The sequence below is a fragment of the Silene latifolia genome, chromosome Y, assembly GCF_048544455.1.
Source record: "Silene latifolia isolate original U9 population chromosome Y, ASM4854445v1, whole genome shotgun sequence".
NCBI lineage: Eukaryota > Viridiplantae > Streptophyta > Magnoliopsida > Caryophyllales > Caryophyllaceae > Silene > Silene latifolia.
This window is the reverse complement of record NC_133538.1, coordinates 461124157-461137214: the sequence shown is the minus strand read 5'-3', so window position 1 is coordinate 461137214 and position 13058 is coordinate 461124157.

Below are 13058 nucleotides of genomic sequence, written 5' to 3'. Positions count from 1 at the left end.
AAGGGACAGACAACATGGAAATCATCAATGAAAAACTAATTGCAATGTCAATAATGTGATCGGAGGTTCATCAGACTGTAGGGCTCCTTCGAGGCAAAGGTGTGACTGATGTTGAAAGTTTCTCTGCTATAATTAGGGGATTTAAGGATACGCTATCACCGTTAGGGAAAGTGTTGAATAAAAATTAACAAATGGAGAAAATTCTGCATTGTACGGCCAATGAGGTAGTGACGATATTCCCACCTAAGAATTCGAAAAACAAGGGTAGCGGTAAAAGAATGTTGTCAGCCAAAACAAAAGCACTGGCCTTGGCTAGATAACCCAAACGCAAGTGTAAGAATTGAAAAAGAATGACAAATCACGACAAGAGGAACTGCCCTAACCCCTTTTCAACACACACACCATTGTGCGAGGGGTCATCTGACCAAGAAGAAGATGAAGGAGAGGAGGAGGAAGAGCTGGAATCAGAAGAAGAATAGACGTCACAGCAGTGATAATGTAGCTTTTGTATTTTGAATGTGTAACTTTAAACTTTGATGTGCTATCACTGGAACGAGGGATTAGGAATTGGTCTCACGGCAAAGTCACTTTCAACTGTAGTTGGTGTAACTTTGAGTAACAAAGTTACCCAGTCAAAGCGTCAGAGTTATACTGTCATAAGACCAAAATGTCTCTGTTTTATTGGATTGCCAAACATTGTGTTACTTGAACTTATTTGAATTGATAATGTTATTTCAAGTAACATTTACACTTATGATTAAATCAAATCTAACCCTACCTTACACATTCAATGAAACTTTCATATGTATGACACATTTACACTTTCAGTGTGTTAACATTTACACTTCCCATCTCATCACATTTACACTTTCCCATCTGAACACATTTAACTTTCAATGAAACTTTCATGTGTATGACACATTTACACTTTCAGTGTGTTAACATTTACACTTCCCATCTCATCACATTTACACTTTCCCATCTGACCACATTTAACTTTCAATGAAAATTTTATGTGTATGACACATTTACACTTTCAGTGAGATAACATTTACACTTCCCATCTCATCACATTTACACTTTCCCATCTTACCACATTTAATTTTCAATGAAACTTTCATGTGAATGACACATTTACACTTTGAATATCGTCACGTTTATACTTTGAATATCCCAATTAACGCTTTTAATAACACTTTCATCTGAATGAAACTAAATTTCAATTTCAATTTCAATTGATTGTCAATTATCATAACAACGGACTGACATGTCCACAAATAACCGATAGCATTACAGACATTAGTTTCAACATTGTCACCCAAAATACGAATAGTCAAGAACAACAAAAAAAGCAATATGTCCACAAATGGTTTACTTTTTCCCCAGAACATTCTTCACTTTGCGCTTCTTTTGTAACTTCCCCCATAATTCATCTTTTCCAGCTATAAACTCATCCACCTTCACCGTGAAAACGTCTCTGTTGATGTTTATGTCAGCTAGTACAAGAGTCGCCACCAACTCGACTACCAAGTACCGTCGATTCCTCTTCCTCTCCAAGTCTGGATGCTAAAAAGATTCACCCTCGTACATCCGTGTATACCTCATACATAATATACTTGATTATGTTATGTTAGGAAGGGGTATTTGGCGCCTGAACGGGATTTGCCGATGCTCAAAGCTAGTAATCTGGTATCCCATGTCGACGGTTCTGGCATCCAAATTATCGCTAATAGCTGATGCCTACAATGAAAGCACGTAAAATTAAATAAACAATATATTGTTCATCCTATTCGAAAGTGATTTATTGTCATCAGACTTACAACTAGACGAGTAACTTTGCACATTTCAGACTGGTCCCAGTTGGGATGAGGTTAGTAGTCAAGGAGATCGACCGTTTGCGCTCTGAAATTTATACATACGCATGCAAAGTGCCCACCAATGTTGACGGGTATGAAGATAAACTCAGCATTCAGGTTAAAAGTTTTATCACAGTGCTGGATGAAGGTATCCCAATTTAGGTACAGCCAATCATTGATGGCATCAGACTGTGAACCTGGTTCAGGTATATTCAACAGCTACATGATACACTCTTGTTCACAGAAGTGATTAAGACTACATAATAACCAGGAAAATAATGTATGACTTTTACCCTTTGGGGGGCGTACCATATGACGTAACCCAAATAAAGCCATCCTAGGAAGTAAGTATTCAGTCGACTCCAAGTGGTTGAGCAACACAGCCCAGGACTCAATCACAATTGGCGACATTACAACCTCAGGAAGCATGGACATAATGTCTGACCGGCGTAGCGCAGCATGCCTACTGAACCAAGATATTGATTCGCTGCAGTGAAACCCACGTATAGTAATCAATTAAATATAGAAATTGATTAAAAATTTAATATCGTAATTAATTGAACACGTTTTAACAATTTGAGAGATACTAACGAATTTTCAAAGTTGTGGTCATCTAAGAAGCAATTGTCCATCGCATGCTTTTGATACGATCTACCACCCCTGACCAAAGTTTGATTGTTCCGTAAGAAGGTGGAGAAAACAAGAGTCTGAGTACCAGCAGCCCCACAACCGTGTGAGCATCCCAGACCATCCCCCACGCCCCGAGGGCGGCTCCTTACGGCTGACATGGGTTGGCTTCCTGAAGACTGCACGGATGCAGGTATGACCATAGGACTCCTTCCCGCAGGTATGACTACAGGTTTGACCACAGGGCTTCCTTCTACACGGTTAGGGGGTGGGTTTGAGGTACGGAGCCGGTTATAGTAAGTAATCTCTTCCTCATCGTCCATATTCTGCTTCTGTGCAGCATTCGAGCCCAAATTCAGAACTTGAGCATACTTTTCCTTGAAATGGGTTTGCCGAACGTCTTCCCTCACTTTTTTAAGGTCACTCAGGATCAGGATCGACACAACTTCAGCCCGGATGAGGTTGATAACATCCCTCTCCCCTAGGGCGCAGTCAAATGGTTTCCCATAGAAAAGCAACATGTGTATCATCATGTAAACCCCGCAGTCAAACCTCAAATAACTCCTACCTTGCCATTTAACTTCTACATTGACAAAATTAAACCCGCCGACCTTTGAACCTTTGGCAATCCCTTTAGACGCCAGAAACTTGCCCATTAAATCACACTGTAAAGGTATTAAAAAATATAGTCAATTTAAATACAACATTTACATTTCCAGAATACATATACACTAAAGGTAATTTATGAATGTTGTTTATAGTTATTACCGCAATACGCGCAATTCCAAAATATGGAAGCTTTTCAAAATCATCATCGTAAGAACGGTTGTCCAGATACTCTATCTGCTCAGATGCGAAGTTTATGCAAGCACAGCTGTAATGATCATTATTGCCAAATAAAATCGGGATGAGACCTTGAGCATGTGAGAACAAAGCCATAACAGTTACACTTCACAATATTTCACATTTACACTTTGCATATGTTGACATTTACACTTTCCATAATATAACATTTACACAATCTATATCATCACATTTACACTTTCTATTTAATCACATTTAGACTTTCCATATTATGACATTTACACTATCCATATCATCACATTTACACTTTCATTATAATCACATTTACACTTTCTATTTAATCACATTTACACTTTCCATAATATAACATTTACACTATCCATATCATCACATTTACACTTTAATTATAATCACATTTACACTTTCCATATCATCACATTTACACTTTCTATTTAATCACATTTACACTTTCATTATAATCACATTTACACTTTCCATATGATAACATTTACACTTTCCATATGATAACATTTACACTTTCCAATTTGACCATATCTACACTTTCAATGACACTTCCATCAAAATGACACTTTTATAATTACACTTACCATATCAAAATCATGTTGAAATGGAGACACACAGGATTGAATCCAAGCATCCCACCAAGACCAGATGTCATTTGTTTTGTCAAGAACTATTCCCTTCTTCTTGGCTTTCCAAATATCCAGGGCAGTACTCTGTTCAAACGAACACTACGCCAATTCTGGCAATCAATAAGGAGCGTATAACAATGGTTTAATGCATTTAATAACGACACTTAGATTACCGTTTTCCAAATATTGGCGGAAACCTAGACCGCGCTAATAGGAATAACGGTTTCCCTCCAAAACCGTTGTTATTATAAACTGACAATGGCTGCTTAACAAACCGTTGTCAAACACGTTTAACGGTTTCCAAAAACTCGTTATAGAATCACTCTTATCAACGGTTGTTAGAAAACCGTTACCAGTTTAAGATATCAGCATTTCTAAAACCGTTACTAAATTTACACCAATAAAGGTTTTTGTTATCCGTTGTTATGTTATAGCTACGGATTTTCGTAACCGTTATTATTTTCTATTATGAAATAACGGTTTTTCAATTCAACCGTTGTCAGCATTTGATTAGATTTTTCGGTTTAACTACTGCATTCAAAACTTTATAAGAACTTTAATAAATATTCAATTTGACCAATAATATTCAATTTGACCAAAATAATAATTCTATAAATATGTCTTCATAATGTTTTAGGTCAAATTCTAAATTATCAAACATTTACTCTTTAAATCTCTCTAAAAAAAATATGGCTGGTGTATCGAAGCTACAATCACATTCTCGTTAAGCACAGCCTTTTACTTGCATTCTCCATAATCTCCCGGTTTATTATGGTGTGAATGGAAAGGGTTTAAACCCTAATTTTGGATGGTTGACGCAAATGCTTCAGGACTCCGGTTTCACCGCGGTTAAAAAAGTGTACCCTGTGTGTTGGAATATGTGTCCTCCAACAATAATGCGATCACAACTGTTGATCATGATGATCACATGTTTAAATCTCATTTTTAGAATACATGTGGGATGTAATATTTTACTGATCAATGGTCCACACATATCGGTAATGATTGGTCGATTAGAGTTTGACATTCTTCGTCGTGCGACGGTGGTGATCAGTTGATCCCCTTAGGTCATACCTATAGGGAAATACTCTTAATTGATTATTTAATTAATCGTATGCCGATACGAGTTAATTAAATTGCTTAAAATTGACGGATGATTTTGTGAGTAAAATTAACGTGTCTCATTGTAATTCGATTATATTAGATACGGTCTAAGTAATTGAATTGTTTTATTACTTAGATAAAATTATTGTTTACGAAACAATTTGGAATTAAAATTGAATGAATAATTTATTATAAATACAAGACGTTGTAATTTATAATTTGATAAACCGTTTTGGTACAAGTAATTAGGATTAGTAGTCGATTTTGTAAATGACATATTTTATGAGTATGTTTATTTTTTATATGTTAAAAATACATTACAAATTCACATGTTAAGTAACATGTCACATTTGTCACAATTTGACAAATGACAAAAATAAAATGGATTCTCCATTTTATGCATGTACCGAAAATAAGGGTGGGAGTATATAGTTTATATTATGTTGTTTATATTTAAATGAAGACACAATCATAAACCTAGGTTGTAGGCATGCAAGACTAGACATCTTGAGAAGAACAAACCTATAACTAGGGTTTCATGCCTAGTCTCTTGTGAAGAGCAAAAATGAAAAATATTGGGCAACCTACCCAAGCCCCTTTTTTCGGCCAAAACAAAAGAAAAAGAGAAGGAGTTTTCTCTTTAATTAATTATTTATTCAAAATCTATAATTTCTAGAGAAAGAAAGAAATAGACAAAAACTCTCTACTATTTGTGAAAATCCTAGAGAAATAAAACTCACTAATCTCTTCTCCTCTTAACCGAAATAGAGGACAACAAATTAATATTTTTGTGTCAAAATTTTAAGTAAGACTAATCCTAATACTAGATCATATTATTTTAGTCTTTAAGAGGTTTCCTTGGGTATATGCTTTTGGGAGAGATTCTAAACTTGAATCTTGTGCATCCATTGTTGTAAAGCTCAAGAACTAACAATAAGGAGATCTTGTTGGTGCCCACAAATGACCGAAATTTAGATGGTGAGAAATCGATTTTCTTATCTCTTCTTATTTAGTTTGCATGCATAAGATTTTAAATAATTTATGACTAAATAATTTCTCACATATTTAAATATGTCTAATTAATGAGATTAATAATTTCTAACAAGCGGTATCATGAGCCTTAGGTTGTTTGCATGCAAACCGGTTATTGTTTTTTCGAGTTATACGATTAACAAATAAAACTTATAAATTTGTGTTTATTATAATATATCACGAAATTTATTATGCACGTTAAAGTTTCTGGTCCTAAAATATATTTAGGATATTTTGGTTAATTTATGGATTTTTATTGTTCATTTTATATAATAATGGCATTAAAATGTGATTTTATGATACAAATGTCATTTTTGGACTAAAAATAGCTAAACTTTGATTTTTCCAGTGGTTTTTGGATATCTTTTCACATATATTATCTATTGATAACCTGTTAATTTTCATAATTTTATGAGTTATTATGCTCGAAATATGGATTTTTCAAGATAAAATCGAATTTAAATGGAAAAATAGGTTAATATGAGTTAAATTTCGAATCTGGTCATAGAAATTTATTCTGTTGTCAAATGAAATTTTAAAAGATGTGTGTAAAATAATTGGCTATAATGAAGTTTTTATGCATGATGTATGAATTTTTGATGAAAAATCACATAAATAGTGACTTTAATTAGTAAAAATTGCTAAAACATACTTCATGACTAAGGAAAAACGTCACATGTTGCATTTTATCACATATTTTATATCTATTGAAAAGTTGATAAAAATATTTTTTCTCATATTTTTATGGTAATAATTGATAAATCCGATAAACCGCAACATTGTTTTTCTCGATAAATTTTCGAAATTTTTAACCTAAGTTTTGAATATTATGAGTGTCATGGTATTTTTCCAGAATGTTCATGAGTTTAAATTTCAAATTTCAAATTTATTTGAAATTTTTATGATTTAATTTGAAGTTTATGATATAATTTTGTATTTTTAAGTCCATTTATGAACAATATTAAGAAATATAAGTTAATTATTGTCAATATATTAGTGGAGACTAATTTTGAGTCCTAAGATGGTTAGGGTAATTAACTAGTACATAAATATGATTTTATGTAATTATTGTGATTTTTAAAAGGTTAAATCACGCAAATTCGTAAAAACCGATTAATATACGATATTGGCTCCTTAAAGGCGATTTAGCATAAAATTGGGCATGTTCATACATATTATAATGCTGCATTTTATTTATGATTGTCATAATTTTATTTTATGTAATTTTTGAATTATGTAATTTTACTTAGTATGGCCTTAGTTTTAATTGATATTACCCGAAATGTATGGGAATATCGATTCGGTTGTAATTTATTGTGATCTCGTATCACCGTTTAATTTTGTAATTTAATAGATTTATTTTTATTTTATTTACAAATGTATAATAGGAAATTATGTAATTTATTATGTAATTTATTTATTCCGGAGATCCTTGAAGACGGTGCCACTCGAGAAGGCGATCCATTAAAGAATGATGCCTTGAAATGTGTGCCAAGACCGAAGTTCAAGGGACCAAAGGAGTTGGTTTCCGAATTTGTAATAGTTTATTAGATTTACTATTCTAGGAAGGCCATACTAGGATTTTATTTATGCTTTGCATTTTATTTATATGTTGCATGCATCGCTAAATCGCCATAACTAAAACATGCATTATCATTTTTAATCGAGTTTACGACCGTGTCAATTACAATTATCGTAGTTCACCGCTTTAGTTCACTTAAAACGTGATAGATAATAAATTGACATGACCTCTCGCTAAAAATAAACAATTGAGACTTAGCCTTACCAAAAAGTAGAAACCATGAAAACCTATTTCGTGAGGGAGTGCACTCGGCCACACCGGGGTACAAACCTTGTTACGTAGGGGAAGTGGGTGATAAATGTCTATCCAACGAATTCATGTTGATGAGGGATTTATCAGCCACACCGTGCCCAAGTTAATGTGGGTTTGGATCATGGACACATTTATTCGAAATTTGGATTGAGCTCAACGGAAGTATTCGTGACCGTAGTTGCATGTGTTCCGGGCTAAAGATAAATATTAATGTAATTTTATCTACCAAGAGTGCTAAAAGTAGAATCGATTAAAGAGTTAATCCACCGAGTTATATTGATAAGGGATTCATCGGCCACACCATGCCCAAGTTAATATGAATTTGGATCTTGGAATCATTTATCATAGTTGGGTAGAGGTCACTATGTAAATGCTTTACTTGTTATTTACAAGTATTAATAAAACGATAGATGTAGAGTTTTCCACTATTCCGTTATCATATTGTTCTATTTCTTTACCGCAATTCATATACGATATCATTTCGATTTTGATTCAAATCTCCATTAAAAACATCGTAACTAAAGACAAATATGAATTTTCTTCTAAAACCTCGAATTATCCGTTTTAAGGATCTCTTGTGAAGAGTATAGATGGAAGTTATTTGTAATCAAAAGGGTTTTTGATTCTTGACTAACATATCTACTTACAATAAATTGTTTCTCATTTGCTTGATTGAGTTAAGTACTTTGAAACGTTAAATCATTTTGGTAACTAGATTTGTTGAAAATCAAAATTGACCAAAATACCGCAACCACTTCAATAAAAGTTTTAAGACTAAACGAACGATTGAAGAGTAGTCTTCATGAATTTAAATTTTGCTTCTCATAGCAAAGACTCATTGAAATGAGTGGGAGCATTCTCTTAAACCGTTAAGAAAAAGATAAGGTTCTAAGAAGTAAAATTAGAATGGAATTGATACAAGGCAATGTTAAAAGTAACGTTATTGAGAATAACAATACTAAACCTATCAATCCCGACAGATAAAGTTTCCATTGTCTTAAATGTTGGACACTAGAAAAGAAACTACCCCAAATTATTGAAGAATCAACAAGTTAGTTGTGGGACATCTAATGGGACATTCTTCTTTAAATGTTTATTCTATTAACATAAATTTTGCTAATACTACTTCGTCAATATAAGAAACCGATGGTGGTTTTCATCATTGTATTTGATACATAGGATGATTAGAATATGACGACTAGCAACAATGATGTCGAGAGATAGAGTCATTGTGTACTCAATCTAGTTTTGGGTTTATTTTTATACCTTAATTATGACTATTAAGTGAATAAACTCTAAATAAGAATATAATTTTATTAAGATACATAAGAGGTTCACTTTTGTGACCCTATACACCATGATTTGATGTATGGCTAGCCCATTATCAAAGGTGATTATATTCTAAACCAAACTAGAATGATATATGATGTACATGATGCAAGACTCAAATTGGTAACCCAAGATTAAACCTTAGATTCTGGAATGATGAACGCAAAGAATTATCGAGTACTCTTGAAACCATTATATCTTATGGTATATGCGTATCTTGTATTCAAAGCAAGAGGTCTCGTGCTTTTGGTTGAAAAGGAGATCGAGAATGTAAATCATTGATACAGAATAGGTTGATCATTTACTTTTACCAAGGATTTAAGTTGACACTAATGTGTTCACTTAATAAGGTAAATAAAAAAATCATTGAAGAAGTTCAAAGAGTTCAAAGAATCACGATTTAGTCGTGATGGGATTATCAAAGTGAAGACTTTGATATAAGCCAAAGGAAATGTGATATAGTATCACAAGTAAATCTCTCTTAGCATACATTATGGGATAATGTGTGGTTGGATAAAGAAATCAAATGTTATTCGATATGGTTTGGACTTCAATCAAGTTACTTTGAGTTACTTGATCCTTTTGGAGATTTTATCATATTATCTAAATTATTTTTCACTAAATCTAAAACGAATCATATGAAATATGAAATGGTAGGGTACCATGTTTGTAAGTTTTCAAAAGAAACAAATGCTCATTTTTCCTTATTATAATCACGAGTACAACGGGTTTGTGGCTCGTGAAGCTGTCTTTCTAGAATACAAGTTTATTTCTAGAAGACAGAGTGAGATAAATTATTCAAAAGCCACCAAAAGCCACAAAGAATGTTATGTCGCAAGAAACTGGTCTTTCTTGGCTACATGAGACGTTTTGTGTAAGACGTTGTAATCGCATTATTGGTAAGACGTTGTTTCTTCAAAACCTATGAGGTTAAAGCCATCACTTGTTGAAGATGATGAATTAGTGTTACTTTTAAGAAAGTAAAGAGCTTAAAGTAAAGAGCTTACAACTTACAAAGAAATTGTTTGATTCAAGTTAATTACTTCTGGAATGTAATAAACATATGACTTACATAAGAGTGTTTAAGTCACAACTCAATACAAGGCTTAGAGCCATGAAAATCCGAAATAAATTCCGAATGGAATTGTTGGATATCAAAGAGAGATATCAAGCAAAGTGTTTTGCACTATTCGAATCTTCTTAGGGATTGTATTTCATTATGATGATATACATATAACGAGTGAATCTAAAACCCACTTCTTCAATTAGAAGGAATGTATTCAATACATGTCTTGAGTTTTGTAGATTCTTGCAATCCTAAGATAATGTGAAACTTAAGAGAGGGTCTTAAGTAGGACATCAATGAGTTGGAATCACTGTTTTGATCATGTTATAAAACTTTTCTCGATAAGTCGAGAAGTTGTGTTTATACATGGAGTTTAGTGGGAGTTACGGAAATTTTAATCAGTCTAATATGTGGATGACATATTGATCATTGGGAATGATTTAAGACTTTTGGAGTAATATAATACATCTTTAATATCCAGATTTATGTAGATAAATCCACATGATATTAGCATCAAATAAGAAGTCCAAGTGTGAGTTTTGGTTAGAGGAAGTTGCTTTTCTGGGACATGTGATTTCAAAGAAGGGTGTAGCTGTGGATCCGGCAAAGATTGAAGCAGTGACAAAGTGGGAAGCACCAAATAATGTTGCGGAGATCAGAAGTTTCTTGGGTTTAGCTGGATACTACAGACGGTTCGTGAAAGATTTCTCCAAGATAGCTAGACCTATGACAGCGTTGATGAGGAAAGAGAACAGGTTTCGTTGGGATGAGAGTTGTGAGACGGCGTTCCAAACATTAAAGGAGCGTTTGACTACAGCTCCTATCTTAGCATTAACTGAGGGGATCGAGAACTTTGAGGTTTATACAGATGCCTCAAAGAATGGGTTAGGGTGTGTGTTGATGCAGAACGGTAAGGTGATTGCCTATGCTTCTAGGCAATTGAAACCTTATGAGGAGAACTACCCTACTCATGATCTGGAGTTGGGTGCGGTGGTGTTTGCTCTCAAGATTTGGAGACATTACCTTTATGGGGCAATCTTTAAGGTATTTTCTGATCACAAGAGTCTCAAGTACATCTTCACTCAAAAGGAGTTGAACATGAGACAGAGGAGGTGGATGGAGATGATTGGCGACTATGACATGGAAATTATCTACCATGAAGGGAAGGCCAATGTTGTTGAAGATGCTTTGAGTAGGAAGAGTGTACATTCTTTGTGTACAGCTCTATCTTTGATGAGGTTGAGAGATGAGGTAGCGAGGTTTGGGATACATATGATGCAGAAAGGAGATGCCATGGGAGATTTGACAGTGCAGCTTGAGTTTTATGATGATATTCGAGGTAAGCAGGTGTTGGATCCTAAGATAGTTGAGTGGAGAGCTGGAGTAGAGAAAGGGACAGTGTATCGATTCTCTATTCATACAGATGGTAGTTTGAGGTTTGATGGTAGGTGGTGTGTCCCTAATGATGAGGAGTTGAAAAAGACTATCATGACAGAGGCACATTGCACACCATATTCAGTTCATCCAGGTGGAGATAAGTTGTACAAGGATTTAAAGAACATGTTTTGGTGGCCTGGGATGAAGAAAGAGACAACTGAGTTTGTGGCCCGTTGTTTGACATGCCAGAGAGTTAAAGGGGAACAGCGACGACCACAAGGTAAGATTCAGTCTTTAACGGTACCTAAGTGGAAGTGGGAATCCATTTCCATGGATTTTATCGTGGGTTTGCCAAAGAGTCAACAAGGTAACAACATGATTTGGGTAATAGTGGATTGACTGACAAAGTCAGCTCACTTTGTTCCAATGAAAGATACATGAACTAAAGCACAATTGGCTATGGCCTATCGAAAGAATGTGCTTAAGTTACATGGAGTCCCTAAGGACATAGTGTCTGACAGAGATGCGAGATTTATATCAAGGTTTTGGAAAGAGTTGCAGGAATCGTTGGGAACAACTTTGAAGATGAGTATAGCATTTCATCCTACGATAGACGGGCAGACTGAGAGAACGATCAAAACACTTGAGGATATGCTACGAGCTTGTGTGATGGATTTTGGTGGTAGCTGGGAACAGAGGTTGGACTTGATAGAGTTTTCTTACAACAACAGCTATCACACTAGTATTGGTATGGCACCGTTTGAGACTTTGTATGGGAGGAGATGTAGGAGTCCGATTTGTTGGGACGATAGTGCTGAGGCAGTGGTTTTAGGACCAGAGATGGTACATGCGATGGTTGAACAGATTAAGATGATCAGGGAACTGATGAGAGTGGCTCGAGATAGGCAAAAAATTTATGCAGATCTACATCGCCGGGATATAGAGTTTCAGGTTGGGGACAAGGTTCTTCTGAAAGTGTCTCCTATGCGTGGGGCTATGAGATTCGGGAAGAAAGGCAAGCTGAGTCAGAAGTTTATCGGGCCTTATGAGATCTTAGAGCGGGTTGGGGAAGTTGCATATAGCGTACGGCTTTACCAGCTGCATTAGAGAGAGTGCATAATGTGTTTCATGTATCGCAGCTGCAGAAGTATGTTTGTGACCCGTCACATGTGTTAGAGGCAGAGAACTTAGAGCTAGATGAGTCCTTATCATATCTTGAGGTGCCTAAGTAGATTCTTGACCGAAAGGTTAGGAAGACTAGGAGTGGTGAGACAGTTTTGCTTAAGATCCTTTGGTCTAACCACGAGACTGAGGAAGCTACATGGGAACCAGAGGAAGCTATGAAAGAGCGTTACCCTTTTCTTTTTGATCAGGTA